At 43.7% G+C, this 23,832-nt stretch overlaps 1 protein-coding gene across 1 annotated transcript in view; it reads left to right on the top strand.

Moving 5' to 3' along the window:
• The first annotated feature begins 1,398 nt into the window (after positions 1 to 1,398).
• CDH11 (cadherin 11) overlaps positions 1,399 to 23,832 on the top strand; it is a 150,528-nt gene continuing 128,094 nt past the window's right edge. Inside the window, exon 1 of the mRNA XM_079116983.1 lies at positions 1,399 to 1,584. The gene's annotated coding sequence lies outside the window, so the exon portion shown is untranslated. The remainder of the gene's footprint in view (positions 1,585 to 23,832) is intronic.

Genomic DNA, 23,832 nt, shown 5'->3' on the forward strand with positions numbered 1-23,832 from the left:
CAGTCTCCCCCACGAGCGCTCCCTTTCCTTCCAGGCTCTCTTCGTTTGGGGGCCTCTTTTCCCACCAACTCCTGGCTCTCTCACCTTCCTTCATTCTTTTTCCCACTGCTCTGCTCCAGTGCCCAGTTTTCCCCTCGCCCTTCTTCTTCACGGATCGCCGCTCCATCTCCACTCCCAGCGGTTCCTTCCACCCTTTACCCATTTGCACTTCCACCTTCCCTCCATCTCTTCTCTCTCCGCCAGCTCCCACCTTGGAAGCTTGTCCTAAAGAGGGATCCCCACGTGGACACAGTTGTTCCCCGCTCAGGGTGCGGGTCCCCACACGGCTCCCGCTACCAGTAGAGCCCCGCCCCGCCCAGTCCCTAGCGTGATTGCAAAGACCCGGCTCCGCCAGGCTTTCTCCCTGTGACTCGGTGAAGGAGGGCAGGAAGTGGGCGCTGGTCTTCCTCCCTTTAGCCGGCACCCCTCAGTGAGGACCCAAGAACCTGGGGAGGATGTGGGTAGTTTGCCCCACGGACATTCTGCCCAGCAGAAAAGCACTCTGCACGCTCCACCTTCCTTGGCTTGTCTGCAGGGATCGGAGGGGGTGGCAACAAGTGACGCCCCTCAGGGGATTGGTATTCCTCTGGGGTAAGGATCAAGGAACCCTCAGTTGGGAGATGAGGTTGACCTTTTGGCATCCCCCCACGAGGCGCTGTGTGTAGGGGGAGAAGAGAACTGGGAGAGAACCAGGAGAGCTCGTCCCAAAGTCCAAAGCCCTCTCCCTTTGGCCTCTCCATCCGCACCACAGCAGAGTTTGCAAGGGATGGGGGCTTTCGGGTTTGGGGGAAGGGGTGGGCGCTGGGGAAGAGCCGCCAACGTGGAAGGATTTTTGAAGGGTGGGGTGGTAGAGTGAGAAAGAAGAGAATGCGCTCCCTAATTCCTGAATGCCTCCCCCACTTGGGCGATGCCTTCCTCCAACCCACCACCCGGCGGGCCAGGCGAGGACCCAGCTTGACCAGTTGGAGCGGATTTGGGGGAAGGAGGAAAATGGGGGCTCCCAACCCCTCTCCAGCTTCCCTCCGTCGCCCTCCCTGATTGGCTGTGCGTCCCCGGAGCCCAACTTCAGTAGCTCCAGACTCTGTCTGAGCCCCAAGGGAGTCGGAGCGCTGCGACCCGGGGCGGGAGGGGTGGCAGCGGATTCAGGGGTTGGCATCTCTCGGGCCCTTGGGGGAGGGGCGCGGACAGGGTCGGCCCCCGCAGCCTCTGCCAGGCCCAGCTCGCCGCGTCTCGCAGCCTCAGCTCCTCTCCGCCCCCCGCCCTTTCCATCCCTCTCAGCGGCGGCCTCCCTCCTCCTCCCCCCTACCAACCCGCCCGCCCGCCACCTCCCCCCGTTTCTCATTCCTGCCACTAGCGCTCTCGGCGGCTCATTCCGCGGCCGCCGCCAGCTGAGGGGAGAGTCGCGGGCCGAGGAGCAGATGCCGCGGGGGCCGCTCGCAGCCGCCGCCGACTTGTGAATGGGACCGGACTGGGGCTGACACCGCCGCGCTCGCCCTGCACCAGAGATCCATAGCCGGAGGTCGCGTCCACCCGCAAGGGCCCCAGGTGAGGCGCTCCGCCAGTCCCTTCCTTTCGCCAGGACGGAGCTTCTTGGAGTGGGTGGGGGTAGGATTTCCTTAGAGACTGTCTTGGGAGGGGGCAGCTGGGGTCTGACCGGAGAAGGCTTCGCTGATGCAAAGCAGAAGGCGGAGGGGTGTGTGTAAAAGATTTGTTTAAAAAAACAGAAAGAAGAAGGGAGCCGGCTGAGGGCGAGGGCAGCGCAGGGGGGTAGAGGAGCCAGATGTGCGCTCCACCACTCTTCCCCGCTCAGGCCTCCTCTGGGGTCTGTGCCCAGGCCATGGCACAAGGGCTTTGCAGCTGACTGGGGCAAGGGACTGCATAGCTGAGTTCCAGACACGCCGACTGCCCCCGGTCTCCTCTCTGGGGAAAAGTCGCTCCCAGCGCAGTGCCTGCCCGCCCGCGCTGCGCCTGGTTTGGAAAGCTGCGACCTGACGACCGCTCTCTGAGGGTTTGCTCCTCGGTCTTCCCAGATCTCGGCTGAGAGATCCCCAGGGCATAGTCCCTCGGGTGGATACTGCCGGGAAAGCCCCGATAAAGGGAAGGAGCCGGGCTTGAAGCGGCGATCCCCCGCACTTTAATAGCGTGGGTTTGGTCCGCTGACTGCGGCTCTGGGGCTGCCGACTGCGGCGCGCGCTCCAGCCCTCAAGCCCAAGTCTCTTCGGGAGCTCAGGCGGAGGTTCCTAAAGTCCTAACAGATCAGGGGTAGGTCTGTGAGCTTCTCGGACTAGGGCTGGGCTCGGGATTGGGCTGGGCAAAGCCTTCCAAGGTTAACGTTAACTTTGCGAACGAAAGCTTCCCCCAAGCCTGCGCCTCCTCTCGGAGCGCGCCAAGCCTCGCCTGCTCCCTGCACGCACGGCCTCTCTGCGCTTTGCCCCCAGAACGCGAGTCCGGAGGTAGGAAACTGAGAGAAGCCGGCAGGAAGAGAACGGTGGCGAGGAGAGCATCCCTTTCCCCTGTCCCCAACCCGGAGGACCATTAGGAGGGTCGCCTCACCCTGGGGAGCAGAGTCCCTAGAGAAAGTGGGATCCTAGAGGCCCGAGGGTCCTGCTTCCTTGTCTATTTCTTAACAAGGCCCTGCTTTCACCGGTGCTGCTCGCTCCTGGCTCTCCCGGGTGAAAGGTTTTCTAGATGCTAGAAGAAGCCCTGTTGCTTTTGCTGATAATGCAGCAGGAATTTCACGGGCCGTGGCATTGCTGTGAAGAAGATGCATCTTTTAATTATTTAATAAGGCTATTCCCGCATGACGTTGGGTCGTTCCCTAAGCGGTGGGAATGGGGGCGGGGAGCGGGGGGTCGTTCCTGGAACACTGCTGCATGGGGGATACATTTGCCTAAAGTCTTCCCTTCCGTTTCCTCCTAAAGAAATCTTGTTCAGATGGCTCTGAAATCTTTTCTTGTTTTCTTCTGATCGTTCCTATCGGTTAAAATGAGACAGTGAGTAAGTTTTCGGTTTAATCATAGGGAAGCAACGATAATTAATCTGGCGAGAGAGTAGATCAATTTCCTTATCACTTGGGCTTGCAGCAGACATCGATGGTTTTGCGGGGTGTCTGGATTTCCTGGGGATGGGAATGCAGATGTGTTCTCAGGAGCGAGGATCCGTTCGCATCGCATCAGCATGTTTGCCGGGCTGGACTCTGTGCGCTAGAGCCTTGTAAGATGGGAGAGGAAAAGAGAAGGGAACCGATCTTCATTTCCTTAATCTTGGAATTATTTTTACAAATACGGAGGTGCAGACACCGACACCGAAACATAAAAGCCACTGCCTAATCCCAGCTGCAGGGAGCCTGGTCTTCTTTCAGTGGAACAAAGGAATAAAAGTTGCAAAACAAAGGACATAGTTGTGGCCAATACCAGAGGGACTCTGAAGCTACAGTCACGTTAAGTTCCTTAAACATAAGCTCTGATTCCAAGTTTTAAAGTTGGCCAGTAGGCCCTGGAATTTCATCCTCTGTGCAAAACTGAAATCCTGCCTAGTACAAAGGAATGCGAGTAGTTTCCAGTAGAGATCAAGCAAAGGCATGGAGAGGCCAGGAAACTTTGCTTGAGTAAGAATTAGCTTTATATCTTGTTTTTTTGAGGCATTACAAATTAGTGCATTAAAAATACCTAGCAGCCATACTTCACTGTTAATAATAATTGTTATTGTCATTATTTTAGTCCTAATTTCAGAGTCTGCATATACCAGTCTGTTTATAACATTGTTTGAGAAAAGAAACCACCCTTCCCACCCTTGTGGGAGAGGAATGAAGAAATGCATAGAAAGACTTGAGATGGGACAATGTGGTGAGGCCTAGACATGTAGATTTATTCAAACTGGGTTTATGGCATACTAGAAAAATAGGCTTTTAAAATAGTTCTAATTGAAGCAGTGGACCATCTTGATAGCACTTCAGAACTTTCATTATGCTCTGCATTCTTATCAGAACACCAGACAGTAAAATTACTAGAAACCTAAATTCTATTTTCAATTAAGATACAATCTTTTGTTAATTTGAAAAAAAATTTAAAGTTACAGCTGCATCTTTTTATGGCCCAGAACTTATATTTCCCTTTTACTGTGGTGGCTCCAAATGTGTGTTCTCCGTTGTTTATTTTTGGGAGAAGGGGGGCAGACTTGGAGAACCATGTCATGATTTGGGGGAATACAGATCAATTTCATGCTCTTTTAATGCACATGTCTTCATAATTCATGTTTTTTGTTTTTTTTTTTTTTTCTCACTTTGAATAGAATTACATGGCTGCTTTGTAAAGATTCTGGTTTGGGGACCCTCATATGGGAAATGCCATGACTTTGACCTCATGGTCTGATTTACAAGTTATACTCCCATGAGCTTAGTGTGTGAACCTTGCCTGTGAATGAATACCAGTGACTTCTGAAGCTCATAGTTCACATAAACTTGGATCTTCTCTATGTAAACCTAAATTTTAGAACCACCTAAAAAATTCTGCAAATCTGATTTTACTTTTCACTCTGAATACATTTGGTGAGGTAGATGTTTGAGAAACATACTAATTTTGACTTTATTTTCAGTATTGATTTTTTTCACCTTGATTAGAGGCACACCTGATCATTTAATAACAAATAAATAATGATGAAACTGTGCTTTAATAGAGCTGAAAATGGGTAGTAAACCTTTTTCTTGAACTGCCAAATTTTCAGAATGACAATGAATTCCCAAGTATTTTTCTCCCTAGAAGATTTAAGCACTGTGTATTTCACGAGGTAATGATTTAAGGGGTCAAAATGTGTTTTGGATAAAAATTTCCCTTATGAAATGAGTCATTTTGTAAAAAGTTAACTAATTTGTGAAGAACTCCCATTCTTTAGTTGCCCAGAATGTGAGTTGTCAGCCTTTCCAATTCAAAATTAACGACTCTGAAATATTTAAAGATATTTGACCTAATATACATTTGTGGTTTAATTGGGAGAATAAAATCAACAGGTCTGTTAAAAACAGAAACTAAAGCTGGAGAAAGTTGGACCCATCCTAATGAGGTAGTAGGAGTAGGAGTGAGCCGTTTCATCAGGATTACTGTGATAGCCATCCACAGCCTCCTCTATGAACAGGAAGGACTAAAGAAAACACTCGAGAAGGATAATTAAACATCTTTCTGCTATAATTTTACCCTGACATCCAGAGCCTTGTGCAGCTCTGGAAATGGACTCCTTCGCGGAAGATTGCACTTCTGGCCACTAGAGGGCAATGGCGTCCTTCTCCAACTTTCTGCATGGAGCCCATCTGCTTTTGAGGGCACCATGAAAAGCGGTTTTGTTACCACCAGCCTTGTCTGGACCTCTCCGGAGAGACCGAATTCAATCTAATTGTGGTTCAGACTCCTGCTCCAGCAGTTTGTCAGGATTAGCATCTTTCTAGTGGGTGGATCCCATTACCTTCAGCCTCTTCTCACCTTGGACTTTGCTAGAAAGTTGGGAAATCTTGTAACTTGAGATTGAGCAGAAGCCAGGGTGGGGGTTGGGCTGCAGGATAAACAAGGTTAGCACTCACCAAGCAGTGATCTGGGAGGATTTTCTGGATTTTTTTTCTGGCAGGAAGAGCATCATTTCTGATTCCAAGGGGAACAGAATGAATAAAGAAGAGAAATATTAGTGAGACTGCTGTGATATCATTGCCAATCCTTTCAAGAGGTTTTGAAGACATCTGCAAGACATTTCTAATTTGCAAAAAAGAATAGCAGTTTCATCTTTGGTAAACACTTTTGGGTATGGAGTTTTAATATAAAAGCAAATATTTTACTATTACCTTTAAACCGTTCTTGATATTGCTGTACAAAATCTAACTTTAGCAGAGAGTAAAATTTAATTCAAGATTGGTCCTGGTGCACTGGAGTTTAATCATTTGATTTTTTTCCTCTCCTCAGTGATATGGAAATCATGGCTTATGATTAAATTGCATATTTCAGGCTGCACAAATTTATATTTGTTCCTGGTTGATAGTGTCATTATGAAAGTTGAGAAGAATGAAAGAAGAACTAATGTTACATTATAATTAAGAGGAAATCTCTATTAAAAATAAGTACAATACTCTCTTAAGTGGTACTTATTTGATTTTTCTTTAAACTTAGCGCAGTTGGCCTCCCTGGTGATTCAGCAGGAGTTTTTGCAGCCCTGAGCTGTGTTGGATAGCATGGACGGTTGATGAAGAAGGAATCAATGCAAATGGATTATGGGAGGGAGGATTAAGTCACTCAGTGGAAAGTAAGACAAAGTGTTTTGTAAACTGATGCTCACTTACCACTGGACAGTTTATTTAACTTAAAAAAAAAAAAAAAAAAAAGAAGTCAATTTTAAATTCTAAGTGCTTGTGAATAATGCACGTTTGTTAGAACTGGAGGCAAAATTTCCTTGTTATTTTAATTGGTCATCAGGACTGGCAACTTATTGAGATAAAGCATTGTTCTCAAAGTTGTGTGCCTGTTCTGCTCAGGCAGGGAATCTGGTCCATTGGGATATTAAGTGAGAAAGGAGTGTGAGAGAGAAGAGAAGGAAAAGGGGAAGAAAAAAAGTGTAAGAGAGACTGATGCTCTTTCTCATAGCAGACCAAATATAAATCTCTGTGTCTCTTCCTTTCCTCTGCCTGTCAGAATCTTCATGGAGAGGGCATCTGGGATGCTGAATCTAGAAATTTGCCATAAAGTGCTTTAGAGGTTGCAGTGAGCAGTGGCCAGAGTCTTACCTGGTGCCTTCTGTAACTGAGCGGTGTTCGTCAATCTTAAAATTTCCTGCCCGGTTGCTGCAGATGAAGAAAAACCTTTACTTTTTCCATGAAACCCTTTCCCCCTTCCTATTTTCCAGAAATCCTCTGCACTGGAAAGATTGACAAGTGTTAAGGTTACCTTTCCTCATTGAACTCTCTTGGAGTAAATGGATTCAGGCCTGGCTGTGATGATCACCTAATGGGGCAACCAAGTGATAGGGGAGGCTCCTCCCCGGGCTTAGTTTAGGACACACAGAGATCTCTTCTAAGCCTGCATTAGCCTCCATCAGTAAGAGCAAATAGTAAAAATTCAGAGTAGAGTGTTTGCTATCAATGCTCTTATTCTTCATTATAAGAATAAGCTTTGAAGACAACAGGGACCAATAGTACTGGGTGCACTCAGTACTATTGGGAATGTTTTACCCAGGAACACATTATGGAATATTCAGTTTGTGCCCATCATCTTTGAGGTGTGGACCAGTTATTCAAACTTGGAGGCAGCCCTGTCCAGGGCTGGGATGAGGGGTAACCAGTGAGGCAGAGCATGCCAAGTGCAGGTTCAACTCCTGTGTTTATTGAAAATTGGCACTTTTGCTCATCATAGACTTTTTTCCCACAATCTTTTTTTTTTTTTAATGCAGCATTAAATATTATTTATCTTTCCTTATGACTGAGCTTTTTTCTCTTTTCCATTTCCTTTCAGTTTGCCCCCAAGCAGAGAGCTTCACTTACTTTACCCTCTCTAGCAATTCAAACCCTCTCCATTCCAGTACCATGTCTTACAAAGCAAGGAAACAAGAGTAAACTACATAACTAAAACTTCATCTGAAAAAAAAAAAAAGACCTCCTAGTAACATATGCATCCTAGGATTGCTGTAAAAGCAAAATCAACATTTAGTTCTATATCTTGTTCATGATGAATCCTGAATAAATGCCGAGGTCATTTGCTCTCTCAGAAAAAGACCTGGGTTTAGTTTTATAGAGTAATGGTGACAGCTAATAGTTCCTCCTTGTAATGATTAGGCCTCAAATCCTGTATTGAACATTTGCTTTAGATTCGGGCCTCTCCCAATTAGAGATGAATTGTTTATCAGTGCCTGCCTTTTCTGAATGATTTCAAAATTTAAGTGATTCATCCCTCTTGCATTTCAAATACTCAAAAGGCAGTCGAGATTGTAGACGTTAGAGAGAATCATTGCTTTTGAAACATGCCTGCCTCCTTCTTGCTTTGCGCCCCCCCCCCCCCCCCCACGTTCATTTTGTGTCCGGGCTGCTGTGGGAAGTTACCCCGAAGTCTTGTCTGGCTGGGAAAGCTGGCTGAGCATGCAGGGTGGAGATAGCCATCGCTCGCCTGGTTTCGTGTAAGAGGGGCTCATTACTATTCCAGACTAGCTTAAATGATAATTAGTCTCCTGATAAATTGTCTCAATTTCCAGACTGTTCCTGTTTGTTTTTCAGGTAAATGTAGTTTGGGATTTCAAGGGGTTTGAGCAGTGACAATTTTAACTCCTAAAGAGACAGTGGTTGAAGAAGGCCTAGCCCTAGACTGTCTTCTGCAGGCCTAGGCAAAAGCACAGTGATTTGGCATCTGCTAACAGCAGCCCTCACCCTCTCAGGACCCTTAATGGACTTCCTGCTGTTTGCACACCCAGTATCACAGCCAGGCTGGGCTTCCCAAGACTTGGGGCCTTCCAGATTGTCCTGCTGTTTCGCATCTGCAGTCCACTTGTGGCACCTGTCCCTGCCCCAGGCCCGTGTTTCCTCCGGCCTGGTTCTGGCACGGAAAAGGATGATCTGCCTCTACTCACCTGAGAAAGGGAAAGGGAAAGGGAGACAGCCAACTTTTTGAGATCCTTCTGGGCACCAGGTCCTGCACCCAGTTCCTCTCTTATTCTCTCCAGCCTTTCCGGGGAGAGTAGTGCTATCTGTTTTACAAAAGGGACAGTGACTCTCAGGGAAGCTCAAGAAGTTTGTGCAGGCTCACAAGGCTAAGGGGACGCTGGGTTTGAAGGTCTAGGTGCTCAGCTGCCTCCTACTATGTTTGATGAATGTCACATGACCCAGCCTCCCTAGATCTAAGGGGCAGAGCAGCAGGACAGAAGCAAAGAGTCTACTGCTCCATCCTGCGCCTCCATTGATCCCAAATCATATCCATAAAAGGAGCCTTGGAGACCTCTTGGTCTAACTCTCTTCCAAGTAGATTTTCTTTTTGGAAATAATCTTGCAGCACCTTAAATATGCTGATGACAGCCGCTAACTACCTCTCAGGGAACCTGTGGGGCGAAAGGTGATTCATTAACTCTGTTCATTAAAATCTTCTATTTAAGGAAAGAGGAGCTAAAAATGCCCCTCTTTTGTGACTTTTCCCCAGTAGTTACACTTTGTCTCCCATCACTGTTTCCTCCTTTTCTGACAGCCCTATAGATATTTGAAACAGGTTTTGGATAATAGTGAAAATCCAGCATTCATTGAGCACTTACTTGGTTGTAGGCACCAGCTAGAAGGTGCCATCTATGAGACTTACTGCCCACAGTGACCCTAGAATTGGGTAAGATGAGGACCAGCAATTTATAAGGGTGGCAGCACACTTTCCTGACTCTCCACTGCACATTAGGTAGTCCCCTGAGAGGCCACCTAGATCAAGGCCCCGTGCCAGCAAGTACTTCCATTTTGCTGTCATCTCCAAGTAATGCCTCTGGTCCCAGTGACATGGAACTCATAATTCTCTAATGCAAGCCATCAGTACAGTGGAAACCTTCACCATTGGAAATGTTTCCTTGAGTGGTTGAGGCCAACTCCGTCTACCCATAGATTTTTTTCTTTTTCCTTTTTTTTTTGTAAATATATTAAGGATTGAGCCCAGGGACACTTAACCACTGAGCAATATTCCCGGTACTTTTTCTTTTTTATTTTGAGACAGGAGTCTCAATATTTGCTTAGGGCTTTGCTAAGTTGCTGAGGCCAGTTTTGAGTTTGTGATCCTCCTGCCTCAGCCTCCTGAGCTACTGGGATTACAGATGTTCTCCATTGTGCCCGGCAGGTTATGTTCTTTGATATAGCCTTTGATACCATGCAGAATACCCATAATTCTTCCTCCACGTTCAGTATTTGCATAGGATATGTTGATTAATTGGGCCACAGTTTCATAGATGCCTTCTCCCAGTCTCAACATGTCCAGATTCAAAGTCCCATTCATTTATTTTGCCACCCTTCCTCATAGGACAGGACTGAGGACAGAAATCTGGGCAGCTGAGATCTAGATTATCAACTCCCTTCTCTACACTTCTTTTATTGCAGCCCAAGGCTACATTACATTAGCTTTTATTGCCAGCCACATCACCCAGAGGACTTATGTGCCACAGTTTATTTGTTTATTTGTTTTTCCTTATGTGCTGCTGTTAAGTCACATTTCCCCACCTGTTCCAGTGCACAGAAGACATGATAAGGCACCTTCTGTGAGCACAGACTCTGGAATCCAACTGCCCTGCTGCAAAGCACTGCCCTGCAACTTACCAGCTGGGCAAGTCCCTTCGTTTGTTCCTCAGTATTCCCTGTTGCACTTATAGGGTACTCTGATGTTAAATTGATACATAACAACCCTTGAGACAATGCATGGAATGGAGTTGCTGTTATGCTTACTGTTGTTATGTTGCATGTTGTTAGATTCAGTTCATGGATCTACTACATCAAAATATTTTAAAATTTCTATCTTTACTTTGTTATCCAGAATAGCCAGCATCTCTCCTAACCTCCTTTTTGGGGTTCGTTTTCTTAGTCACCAACCTTGTTTGGCAGAAGCAGAACAAAGCAACAGCAAAAAATTACCCAGATGGAAGCAGAGATAGAGTCTCATTAAACAGTACAAGACTCCCATTTGAGTGACTTAACACCCGGGAACACAACACTCTGGATATTACTCATCCCTTGTAGTGAATGCTTGTCATTCTGTTTGCTTGTTCATTTATTTGGCTGCATGGCATCAGAATCACCTTCTTGTACTTGGGAAATAAACCTTTGATGAGATTCTTTATGGAAAGAAGACACTTCCTTCTACCTAGAGACGTAAGGGCCAGAAAGTCATTTTACTATTTTTCCTGGAAGCTAAATGTCAGTTCAATCCCAATATACCTGTGTCAAATTTAGGATCAGTATCTTGGGTATATATGCACACAGTCATTGACCATGGAGAACTCAGTCTTGTCACTGTCATGCTGATTGATTTCAAGGGACCACAGAGGTGGTTGGGTGAGCAGTAGCGGCCCATGTCATGGGGGATGGCTGCATTGCCTCCAGATACCTGGCTCCATGGCAGCATCAGGTCTGTGGTTCCGACTGTTCAGCCTCCTGATCTTCCTGGTGGTTTCCTGAGCCTTCTTTGCTTAACTTTGTGCAACAGTTCTGCTACCCAGACTCTGTTTCTTTTATTTTCAACTCAGAAACCCCAAAGCTTCATTTCTTCACATATTCTTGACAGACTGTGGTGAGGAACATTATCTGCTGCAAAACTGGATGAGGTATCTGACTTTTGAGTTCCTCTTCAAGGTTAAATAGAATGCTGATTGCTAGATGGATGTGAAGGTGGAGCAGAAGTAGCCTTTGTTAAACACTGAATAGTTTAGCTTCTGGGGAGCAACGATTGGATTGGGCAGGCTGTCAGGACCTGGACAGAAGCTGAGTGATACAGGTCAGTGGCTGAGTTGGAATATCCAGGGCTAGCTATGGTGGGAAGCATAACAGGTAGTAGGTACATAAATGGCAAAGGGTTCTTTGCAAGGGACAGAGGATTGTATGAGAAAATGGTCGATGGATTTGAGCCTTGTAGCCAATGCAAAAAATCTCCAAAGATAAAATATATGGGAACTCTTCAGACATTGATGGGCACATAAAAGTGGCCTCCCATAAGAATTCACAAGTAGGCTGTGCTGTGTGTTAGCTCAGTGGCAGAGTGCTTGCCTAGCACACATAGGACACAGGGTTTGATCCCCAGGGTGTGTGTGCACACACACGCACATGCACACTCACACAATGCACCTAAGTCACATCTCAGCTTCTGGGGAGGACTGTCTACACCCTACTGGCACTATGGCAGCCTCCATGTTGGCCCAAGCATTGGGTAAACAAATAAGAGTCATCAGTGCATACAATTGGACAAGTTTGGGCAGGGGGAAAACACAAGTTAAAAACCTTCACTGGAACTGGTTCCATACCATCCCAGGACAACTTTCTTCACCCACCTTTGAAAGGAATCACCTTTCTAGGGAGTGATATCTGCAGAGAAAGGGCAGGTCACAGAGCTTCTGAGTTTTGGTATCTGTCTGAAGGGCCCTAGGTAGTGGAAACTGTCCCAGCTGAGAGAGCTCCTTCCCCCAGTTGTCACTGAACTGCAGAGGACTCTTGGAGACATGCATTTCAATTGCTAAGGAATCCTCCCTGTCTTGTCACCATGGACACAAATCCAGACCACCAAGCACAGGTGACTAGCCAGCACAGGGGAGCCTGGCTGTGCTGTTATGATAATACCAGCAGATGTCAATTTTCCATCATCCACTTATTGAAACCACACATTTAAAGAGTTTTCAAAGTACTTATTTGACAATGGCAGCAGGACTATGTTTAAACTCCGAAGTCAAATTGAAAATTGAGGTTCATTTATGATCAATCCTAATTCAAAATGCCTGGTCATCAAATATCCCAGTAGTAAAGAGAGCTCTGTGTTGAGCCACCTCAGCCCACTCTATGCTTCATATAGAGACACAGCTGTGGTATAAGATATAGTTTTCATTTTCCTTATTATTTTTGGAAACCTGAATGGCACCATATAAATGAAGTGTCACTATTAGTATTATTATCTTGCAGCAAAAATTGCAATTTCGCACTTGAACTGGACACACTTGCCTTCCAAGTAATACATTGGCGATTCCTGTGTCTTATTCATCACTGTTCCTTCTGCAAACATCTCAGAGAATTTTCAACTTCAGCAAATCTCAGTAGCGTGTCTGGGAGCAGTCGTCAGGAACCTAATGCAGCCTGAGAAGCCAGGTCTTTGAAGTAAGGAATAGATTGGATCATGAGGAATCATTCCAGCTGCCTCCTCCCCGTCAACCCCATTCCCCTGCAAGCCAGAGAGGTAACCAATTTTCACTTACAGAAAGCCATGCCTTATGGCCTTTTCTTATTGGGTACGTAACTTCTGTCCCATTTCTCCCGAATGGAGAAAGATCACCTGTCAGCAAGTTTGTGGCCAATTGCTGAAAAATTCCTCCTAATAGGCTGCCCTGTGGTTCCCTCCCTCTGGGCAGAACAGCCAGTGCAGTGCTGGAGTTGTTGATAAATAGCTGTGTGGCCTTGAGAAAATAAATTAACCTCAGTTTCCTCATCTGTAGAGTGCCTTTTGGGTCTTTTCCAACTCTAAAATAGCCCGGCTTTCAAATCTTTGTCCAGAAATCACTTGGCAGGGTGCTTTCTGACCCTTGCATCTTAGCATTCTAGAGAAGGAGCCACATCAACAGGGACGCCAGGATGTGAATGTGCAGATTTCATGTAACAGAGCAGAGTGGATACCTGCAGGTGACCGTGAGGCATAATCCTGAAATGCTTGATGGAGGGAGTGTTTGAATACCAAATTCAAGGTTTTCAACTTTATTTATGAGGTTCCAGGAAGCCTACTAAGGATACAGAAGCCTGGCATGGTGTAGCATGCCTATAGTTCCAGCCACTTGGGAAGCTGAGACAGGAGGACCACAAGTTCAAGGTCAACCTCAGCAACTTAGTGAGCCCTTGTCTCAAAATAAAAAAATCAAAAGGGCTGGGGATATGGCTCAGTGGTTAAGAACCCTGGATTCAATCCCTGGCACCAAATAAATAAATAAGAATATGGAGAAGGGGGTACCATGTTCAGGTCTTTATTAAAGGTTTCCTGAACCAGCAGTAAGAGAAACCGATAGAAAGAGGCAGAAACTCTTAAATAGGAAAAACCAGCAGGGAGGGTATTATGGTAGAGATGATGAAGCCAGGGCCAGGCTACTGGCATTATTATAATAGCCCATGTGTCCTGAGCACTTACTATTTAGACACACTGTGCTCAGCACTTTCCATGAATTATCTCAATCCATTTCCAGTACAACCTCAATTAAGTAGAAACTGTAATTATCCCCATTTATAAAATGTGGAAACCAAGATTAAGAGTAGCTAGGCAACTTTTCCCTGTGTTCTGCTGCTACTAAGTGAACAGGCAGGGATTTGTTCTTCCCTGTTGTTACAGGGAGACGAACTTAACGTGCTTGCAGGGATGGATTTGTGAAGTTTACTACTGATGCTCCATGATATTTTTAAGGTGCTTACTGAGTGCTTGGGACCAGGTCTTGCATATATTATCTCATTTCATCTTCCCAATCCCCAGCTGCATAGGATTTGAATTCAGAACCTGTGGCATCCCTGGTGCATCCAAGATTGATGGTTTCTTGGCTCTCTCCCCACCCAGGGTGATTTAAAGATGATACTGAGTGTTATGTTTTCTGTGATGTGTTCATATCACTTAAATATTTAAAATATGTGTTAGGTGGAAAGAAGTTACATTTCTCTCCTCAAGTTTGGGTCCTGTCCAACCACAGCAGAGACGAAGGGAGGATTGCCACCAAGAGTATCACATTATAGATATTTTGCACTTGATTCACAGTGTTCATGGGAGTTGTTGAGAGTAAACACATGCAGTATTATTATTATTATTTTTGTCCATAAATGGGTGCTATCCTGTGCACTCCGGGTTAACTTCATGTGTCTCTATGATGTATTTCAAATATGGGAGAAGAGAGTCACATTCCAGCTGCTGTGTTGCATATTTATAAGGACCAAAGTTTTCTTAGAGATAAAAGAATCATCTAGGCTGGATTTTAAGAGGCATGAAATGTGTCTCTCCAAGCTGGAACTTAAAAATAAATATAACTGCAAACAGCAGCATGGTGAAGTTTTGTTCATGGAGACAAAGGCCACCAGAGTGTCCTGTTTTGTGTTTCTTTGTCTGCTGTAGTATTCTTGCTTTCCTGGTGGATTTTCATCAGTGCACCAAATGGTTCAATCCATTTGTCCATCCTTTCTCAAATCAGCTCACTGTGGAAAAAAAGGGATTCAGTTCTCTTCTTTGTATTCTTTCTTCTGTGGTATGAGGATTAGAATGCACTTGTCTTCTCAAACACAGGATGCCAAAGAACAGTTCAGCTCTGCTTAAAACAATCCAAGATTTCTTTTTAATTTTGCCCTGTTTGATGCAGAGAATATGTGTATTTTCTTACCCCAGCTCATCTCCCGGGGTTTGATTTTTTATTTGGATAATGGAAACCAAACGGATGGGAAGCTCTTGGAAACTCCAGTCCTGGCAAAAATCTAAAAAAAAAAAAAAAAAAAAAAAAAAAATCCTGTCCCCCCAGCTCACTGAAATGAACAGTTGCTAAAGCAAAGCAAGTTAGGAAAGCTTTGTGGGCAAGAACATGAATTGATTATATTCATGGAAATATCATCCTACTTCAGGCATTACCTGTCTTTGCTTGATTTGATGATATTGATACTATTTCCAGCATTGTTTTTCCTGGTTTTACTTTTGCATGGAAAATTATTTGATGAACTATTTTTTTTTTTTTTTTTTCCTGAAGATGATTTTCTTCTGAGAAAGTGACTTTGATTGTATCAGCCTGGCCCATGAAGCAGGAGCGTGCTTCCTCATGCAGGGCAGACTTGGATGCCAAGCGGAGCAATTCTGGAAAGAGTAGCTTCACATGCATTATTGCAACTCCTTTCAAGGCTCAGTTGGGCTTACTGTAAGGGGACATTGGGAATGGCATTCGCATTCTCTCAAATGTGAGGAAAAGTGCTAATCCCACTCTAATTTTTATATCAAATTGAACAAGAAATGAGTTTGTCAGAAATAATCATGCCTCCTACAGAGGTGCCAGGTTGAACAGTTAGGGAGACGTGACTCCTGGCCCGTGAGATGCCCTGGTGTTGTGTGCAGATGGAGATTATCCAGCCTGCTGGCCCCAGGCATACACCAGGGCATTTTAGGGACCCAGGCATACCCAGGGAAACTCTTAGGGACCATGGCTCCTCCCAGATGGGAACATTCCCCAGTCTTCCTCAGCATTTAGTTCAGCCTCTGCTCACTTCCCAGTGCCCTTACAATAATAGTAATAATAATAATAATAATAACTAAGCAGGAGCAACAACAACAAAAAAACCCATGAACCTTTGTAAGACATTTCAATCTTAACTAAATTTATGCTTTCCCTTAAGTGAACATATTATAACTTGATTCTGATGCTGCAAAGGTAGTCCCAGAATCCCGAGTAGTTTCAGGGAGAACCAGGAAGTTCTCAGACTCTTATTATATTGAACATTCAGGAACAAATCTGAAAGGTATTAGCTACCTGCAAGGCCAGAGTTCTTTTGGCTTCATATCAGGAGCATCAATAGTCACACAACAGAGTTTACCAAGTCAGCTTGCAGTCCTCCTTAGCTTTTGGGGTTTTGCTTATGAGCTAATGAGGCACAGAACAATTCAAAACCTATATCCTGTCTCTACAACAACACTAATAAAAATGTGTACCATTCCCTGAGGATCTTGGTGTGTGCTTTATGTTCCTTGTCTTGTTTAGCTCCCCTGAGAGCAGTAACAGTCTGGTCTGAGTACAGAGAAATGACTGAAGGCTTAAGTGCGAAAGGGGTTTGTGCGAAAGGGGTTTATACGAAAGGGGAACAGATTTGACTCTCATCAATCTTGATGTGCATGGCTGTGCCTATAGTGCAAGCTTCAGTTTTTGCCTCGGTTTTCTCATCTGTACCATTGGGATGACAATTGCACCCAAGGTGAAAGAAAACCAAACCAAGTATATGGAGAGTACTTCCTAAGGCAGTAACCAGATCTCGTAAGTTAGAAGTTAGTATTTTTATGTCAGCATTTCTGTTCTATAGAGAAGAAGTGGAGGTGGTATGATGAATGCCGATTTCTGACTCTAAAGTATGTGGCTACTGAGTGAAAATGTAGAAGTTGTACCCAAGTTCAGTGACCCCAACCTGTTTGTTCCTTTCCAAGCCCTTCATTAGGGTTTGCTGCACTATTGCTTCTTCCACACCAAACTCCTACCTGGATTTTAGGATGAGGACTTTCCCATTACTAATGAAACTTTCATGTTTTATTTTTCAAAGAAATTGACAAATAATGCTTTCCCAGCATGGATCATATTTGCATAACTCTGAGAATATTAAGAACTCAATTTTCTCCACCAGATCCCTTGTTTTTGAGCTTTTCTATGTTTGTAATTGAAATTTCAGGATAAGTTGTTAAGCCAGTGCTGTCCAACAGAAATATGTAATGGAAGGCACACATGGGAATCATATACGTCATTTAAAACTTACATAATTTAAAATTTCTAGCAGTCATACTTGAAAAGCAAAGAACAAATAAGTGACATTAATTTTAATGATGCACTGTATTTAAGCCAATATAGTAAAACATTAAAGCATAAGACAGTATAATAATATAAATTGTTAATTTAAAATATTTTAATATGATAGTGCACATTACATTTGTACACTACATCTTTAAAACATGGAGTATATTTTACACGTAAAATGTGTCTCAGAGGGGTCTAGACACGTAGTGTTTACTAGCCCCATGGATATAGTGAATACTGTATATATAGGGTAGGTCTCAGCTTTCCAAGAGGTAATTTACACAGCACATTTTTTTAAAATTACTATTGGCAAGGGAGATACTGTGTTAAAAACATCGTAATATTATCTCATCTCATAGTCAAAACAACTCTGTAATTTTACCCATATTTTCAGGCAGGGAAACTGTAAATCTCAGAAATACAAGTCCTGGATTATGTGCATGCTATCATTATGCAAGCTTACAAGATGCAAAACTTGAGTTTAGATTTTACATCTTTTGTCTGCCTGTCCAGACATCCTTCCACAATGAGGTAATCACCCGGACAATGATGAAGCAACAGCAAGAGCATTAACACAACCATTCTGTTACCACCTGGCATTAGCAAACATATACCTTTTCCTCTTACATCGTCTCATATACTGCTGTGTTTTTCCGCATTTGATAGAAAGCCCTTTAAATTATGTGTTTACACACTAAACAAGCCCCTGGCAGGTTGCAAGTTTCTAAGCTATCTAAGAAGATGTAATAATTCAATAAGTTAAACTGCTTCCAATGCCAAGTTCATCCAGGAAGTCAGAGTCATATGAAGGCTAGAGAGAGATCCAATGGGACCCATGGAATAGAAACACCAGGGAAGTGTGCTGTGGTGCTTGGGCCATGTGGGTAGGTACCACCTATTTGTTTAGGAGTCTGCAGCTAAGGCATGTTTTCGTAGAGACACCTCATATCTGTTCCATGCCCTGGTGGTGATGAAGCAGCTTGATTGTGACTAGAGATTCTATATTCAGATGACTCAGTCATGGAAGGCAAGTTAGTGGCAACTAACTTGAAGGACTTGAGCTGAATTAAGCTGGAATCTCAGGTTCTCATCCATGTGGCCTCTTCTTTATTTAGCTAAGTTTGACTATGACATGGTGGTTGGCTTCCAAGAGGAAACATCTCAAGAGCTTATATTCCAAAAGGACAAGTTCCTAATGTGCAGTTATGGCTTGGTTGCATCTTGCTTGTCTGTACACTTGCCTTTGCCCAAAAGGCATTCATATGGCCAAGCCCAGAGATACTTCAAGCGCATGCACAGAAGAAGGCATGATTGACTGAGGTCCTCCCAAGGAGCAATCTCCCTGACAGACTTGCCAAGAAAGAGGTATGTAAATCTATAGGAGGTGGATGTATAAAGGGGCTACAAGAAACATGATCTCTCTTAGAAATATTCTCACATGCTCTGTTCTTCCTGATATACTGGGATGAGTTGGGAATAGGATTTTGAGTCTATACCTACACAGAAATCTAACTAGTATGGGGATAAATTTTGAAGATGGATAAAGAAATGCCTTTTAGAGTTGCTTTTATTCATACTTAATAATGTCTTTAGTTTTCAGAGTCAGAAATTTCCTTTAAGGTCATATTAGCTGTGTGCTTCAGGCATCTTTTGGTGGTGAGAACCTGTGATCATTGGTCAGAACAAAGAGAGGGTCTGGTGCTTTTAATTTCATTATGCAACTTGAGAATAATTTTATTGTTGGGAATACATGGCTACATGATATGAATGTAAAATGTCATCATAACTGTGAGTACAAGTGTCCCTGAATCAAAACAAGTCATCAGACTAAAAGTGTTTTATTTATCTGTCCATCTATCCATCCATCCATCCATTCATTCACTTGGCCAAAGTCACAGATACTGATAATCAGCTGGACTGGGAATATATGTGTGGACAATGTAGACATCATTTTACTTTTATGGATCTTAGGTTTTGAGAAAGCAAACATTAAAAAAATGTGAACAGAATAACTTTCAGCAGTGGAGCTGGGGATATAGCTCAGTGGTAGAGCGCTTGCCTAGCATGTGTGAGGCACTGGGTTCGATTCTCAGCACCACATATAAATAAATAAAATAAAGGTCCATTGGCAACTAAAAAAATAAAAAAGAATAACTTTCAGTAGTGATAAATGTGACAAGGAAAAAACATGGCAATGGGTGTGTTAGAAGGGACTCTGATGTTTGAGGATAAGCAGCATCTCTGCTCATCTCAGCTGAGTACTACTCATGATATTGAGGAAGATGGCGGTGATGATACTACAGTTGTTGGGGCCTGGAAGGTGATGAGTGGGGAAGGGAGAATAAAGGGAAGAAGGAGAAATATTTTTTTTAAAAAAGTGAGAGGAAGGGATATAGGGAGGGAGTAAACAAGGAAGGGAAGATAAGTCAGTAGTGTCATGGCTGACAGTTTTCAGGACTGATGTCATGGAATCCCAACCACTTGAGAATTGGGTCTCTGAATGTTGCAAGACAACCCCAGAGGGGAACAGGAATTGACCAACATCTGAGTTCTTCCCAGAGAGAATCTGGACCTCCTGTTCACCATCACCTGCCTGTGCATGCTTGTGTCTCCTCATGGATGCTCAGGGCCTTTCTGGCAGGGAAGGTCTATCTTAGCCATGCTGTGTTAGGAGAGGGATGTGCATCTCTGGGGATTCTGAGAGGCCAATGAATTTGGAAAACATGTTGGTGTAAGTAAATGGTTGGAATGGGGAAAAGTATTAGAACATCATTCCTTCGAGTAATGAATAACAGCTTTGAGGTGATGCCTGAAAGCATATAACCCACACATATTGAGGGATTGCTTGGAGGAAGAAACTTATCAGATTTTTACCTCTGACAATATTAAAAAAAAAAAAAAAGCAACTGAATGTGCATCTCAGAATGAGAAATTTAGATTAAATCTGAACTACTCCCTTGATAAGAGGTGTTAGCTGTAAGTGGAAGGGCACAAAATTGTTTTCTCAGAGGGCATTAAACATAGCAATTGTTCATCCATCTTGGGTATCACTGATAAATGCCATTCTGGTAGGGGATGCCTCTGGCTGCTTTCTCCCTCCAACTTCCTCAAATTCACTATTACTTTTCTTAGGAAAAAAAAAAAATCTTTTCTCAGTGCATACGTCAGCTTTGTTTTACTACAACAAAATACCTGACACAGGTGCTTAGGCAATAAAGAGAGGTTTATTTTGGCTCCTGGTTCTAAATGTTTAAGTCTAAGACTGGGCAGTCCTATCATTCAGGATCCTGGCAAGGGTAGCTCATCATGGAGCAAGTACGTCTTCAGCCAGGAAGCAGAGACAACAGGGGATGGACTGTATCCCAAAGTTCCTTTTGAGGGCATATCCCCAGTGACCTTAAGACCTCCCACTGGGTACTTACCTCTTAAGGTCCATTGCACCTTCCAATACCACCACCCGAGGGACCAAGATTTTAGATAGGACTTTTCCGGGGGACACTCATTCAATGTGGCACTTGAGTTTTCTTTGTTGGCCACTCATCTGCACCTGTCCCCTTAAATATTAGAGCTTTTTGTGCTTTCTTCCTTTATATTTTATTTGAGATATCTTCTCTTCTTTTCTCCCGCTCGTAACCAGGGATAATTCACACATTTCACGGCACTGTCAACCATCCTAATACTGGCTAATTAACGCTCAGGACATATCATGAATTTTACTGCTTCCCTGTATTCCCCCTCTCAGTGATGCCCACCTCATTCACCCAGTTATCCACACAGAGGCAAGCGAGAAAACATCAACCTTGGGGATCCATCTTTGAGACCTCGTGTCAAGTCCTTTACCAGTGACCATTTATTTTATTTCTGATATTTCTCCCGCCGGATGTCAATTTTTCTAATCCTAGCACCTTGTCGAAGTTTCATTCCTTATCATTTCTTCTGAGAACCGTCCTTAGTCTTCTGACTGCTCTGCTTGCTAGACCTTCAGCTCTGTCATTCTCTCTCATCCCGTTACTGGGCACTTTATGGGGGCAGTGGCTTGGAAGATCTTACCACTCCTGGCTTCTGTGTTTAGCTAAGGAAGTTTGTTGTCATGAGTTTGTCACTGTGACAGGTTTCATACACATCACGGGAGTTTAAGAAAAGCGGACACAGTTTTGGCCCCAAACGGGACAGTAAAGGAGCAATCCAGCTTCTGGCAAGACAGGATACAGGACTTAAGAGCCCTTGTAAACTCTCTGTATACCCCATCACGGGGTATCTGCTGACCTCTGCTTCTTGTCAGGTTTTGGCACATAGCTTATTGCTCCTGAGAGATTTCCTCCAGGAGACAAAAACAATGACTTAATGCCCACCATGGAAGTCTCAGAATGTATCTCCTAGGTCTCTGTCTGAGATAGAGAGCTGGCACCCTATCTGAGGACTTTGGCTATGTTCTGTGAATATTCTGAAGGACCGAGCATGGGTTTTGGGTTCATCCATTGTGTTGAAAGTCAGGTTGGGGCAGATAAGAAAAAGCTCATTAGCCACAGAGATACTCAGAATTGTTGTTGGACGAATAGAGAGATGGATAAATGAATTAATGAACATCTGGATTCCCTATATTTCCTTAGATTATTTATGCTTCCTTGCATTTCTTACTCTCCTTGGGAAAGGAGATTCATGGAACCTTCCAATATAGAATTCATCATAGTACAGACACTCGGTGCTGTAGCTATGAATATCATGAGGCTTAATTTGCATGCCAGTTCACAATTAGTGGTGCCCAGTTTCATGAAAGTGTGAATGAATGTACAAATGAGCAGATAAGAATATTGATGATTTTAAGACATTTTCGTAATTTCATGTTCTTTGCCCAACATATCTAATATTAATTTGTCAAAGATCTGAAAATAACCTTTAAGGTCTTTTCTTTACACACCGAGGAACTGATATTTAGATAATTTTTAAATATTATCCCTAAAGTCACATGGTACAGTAGCAGCAGAGCCAAGAATAGAACTTTAACGGTTTTAATTCCTGGTTAGGCACACTCTTCATTATGCAACTTCTTATCTCTGTTCATACGCATTAGATAGGCACCTACTGTATTTCCAGACACAGTAGGAGATGCTTCAGGGGATATTAGAACTGAAAAGATAGACTTCCAGTTCTTCAGATGCTCATAGATAACTGAGGGGAATTTGATAAATTCCCAACGGCACAAGTATTACATACCCAGAGAAGGAATGTCGTTCAGGCCCTCTGCCTCCACATTTTCTTCCTGTTGGAGAGTATTTGAACATATGATGTGGTTGGACTATCAGAGTTATTTCACAGAAGTATCTGATGGTGTCAGCTGTAGCTACTGGACTTTTATCTCCAAGTATAACAGGAAGAAGAATATGTTAACAGCTGGGATAGTTTATTTGTTACTCAACACTTCATTACTTATGTTCTTGAAGATACCATATTGACTAGGTTGTTTCTTTCAGTTGTTACTTTATCCAGTCTCATGACCTTTTGTTTCACAGTTAATCTCTTGTGAAAATGCCCTTTCTCCATGGAGTTGGACAGTTGAACTTAATTTTCTGCAGGAAGGCAAAACAATAAGGATTATCATCCATTGGTCCCTAGTAATCCAGGTAATCTGTGTTAGAGCATGTACTCTAACAAAATACCTAAGGCAGGCTACTTTATAATGAAAATAGGTTTATTTTGGCTTATAAGGTACAATGGTTCCAGTAGCATGACACAGGCTCTACTGAGGGCCTGGCTCTATGGTTGTATCACATCAAGGTGGATGTGATCTCTCTTCCTCTCCTTACAAAGTCAGGATTCAATCATGGAGTGCCACCCTAAAGACCTAGTATAACCTGATCACGTTCCAGAGGCCCCATCTCTAGTACCACGCTCCAATTAAACTTTCTACTCTCCTACTATCATCAACACATGACTTTGAGGATTGAACTTCCCCAAGAGTTTTAGGTGACAAACCTTATTCCAGCCATAGCACAATCCCAGGCTGGGTTCCTGTGGCTCACACACTCTTGTGATGGCTTCTGGTTAGATGAGATTTTCATTCTAGCAGACCTTGGTTGCCTGGGATGAATCACACAGGGAACCAGTTTGCAGGCTTCTATTCTGAATTTTCCTTTTTTAAAATTTATGTCTTAATTTTCCTGTCCCAAATTCCCTGGTGGTGACTCGGAGGAGGGAGTGTCAGAGGCTTCCTGTGTGGCGGAGCTGATTGCATGAGGGTGTTTCCTTAGTAAAAATTCACTGAAGTGTGCTTCTCTGTATGTACAATATACTTAATTTTTTTAGAAAAATAGAAAATACCAAAACTAATAATAATCAGGTCTCCAGAGAGTCATGGCAATTTGGCCTACAGAAGATATTGAGCAAGCCTTAGAGGTATTTGTTTTGGCACTATTGCTTCTATATGTAGAGGTCAGGGAAACTGCTAAGCATAAAATACACAGGATACCCCTACACCAAGAATAATCTAGCCCAAGGAGTCAGTAGTGTTGAGGTTGAGAAATCCTGCCCCAGAGAGCGAGGATCAATCTAAAAGATTCATTTCCCAGGGATCAT

This window comes from Sciurus vulgaris (genome assembly GCF_902686455.1).
Source record: "Sciurus vulgaris genome assembly, chromosome: 17".
Classification (NCBI taxonomy): Eukaryota; Metazoa; Chordata; class Mammalia; order Rodentia; family Sciuridae; genus Sciurus; species Sciurus vulgaris.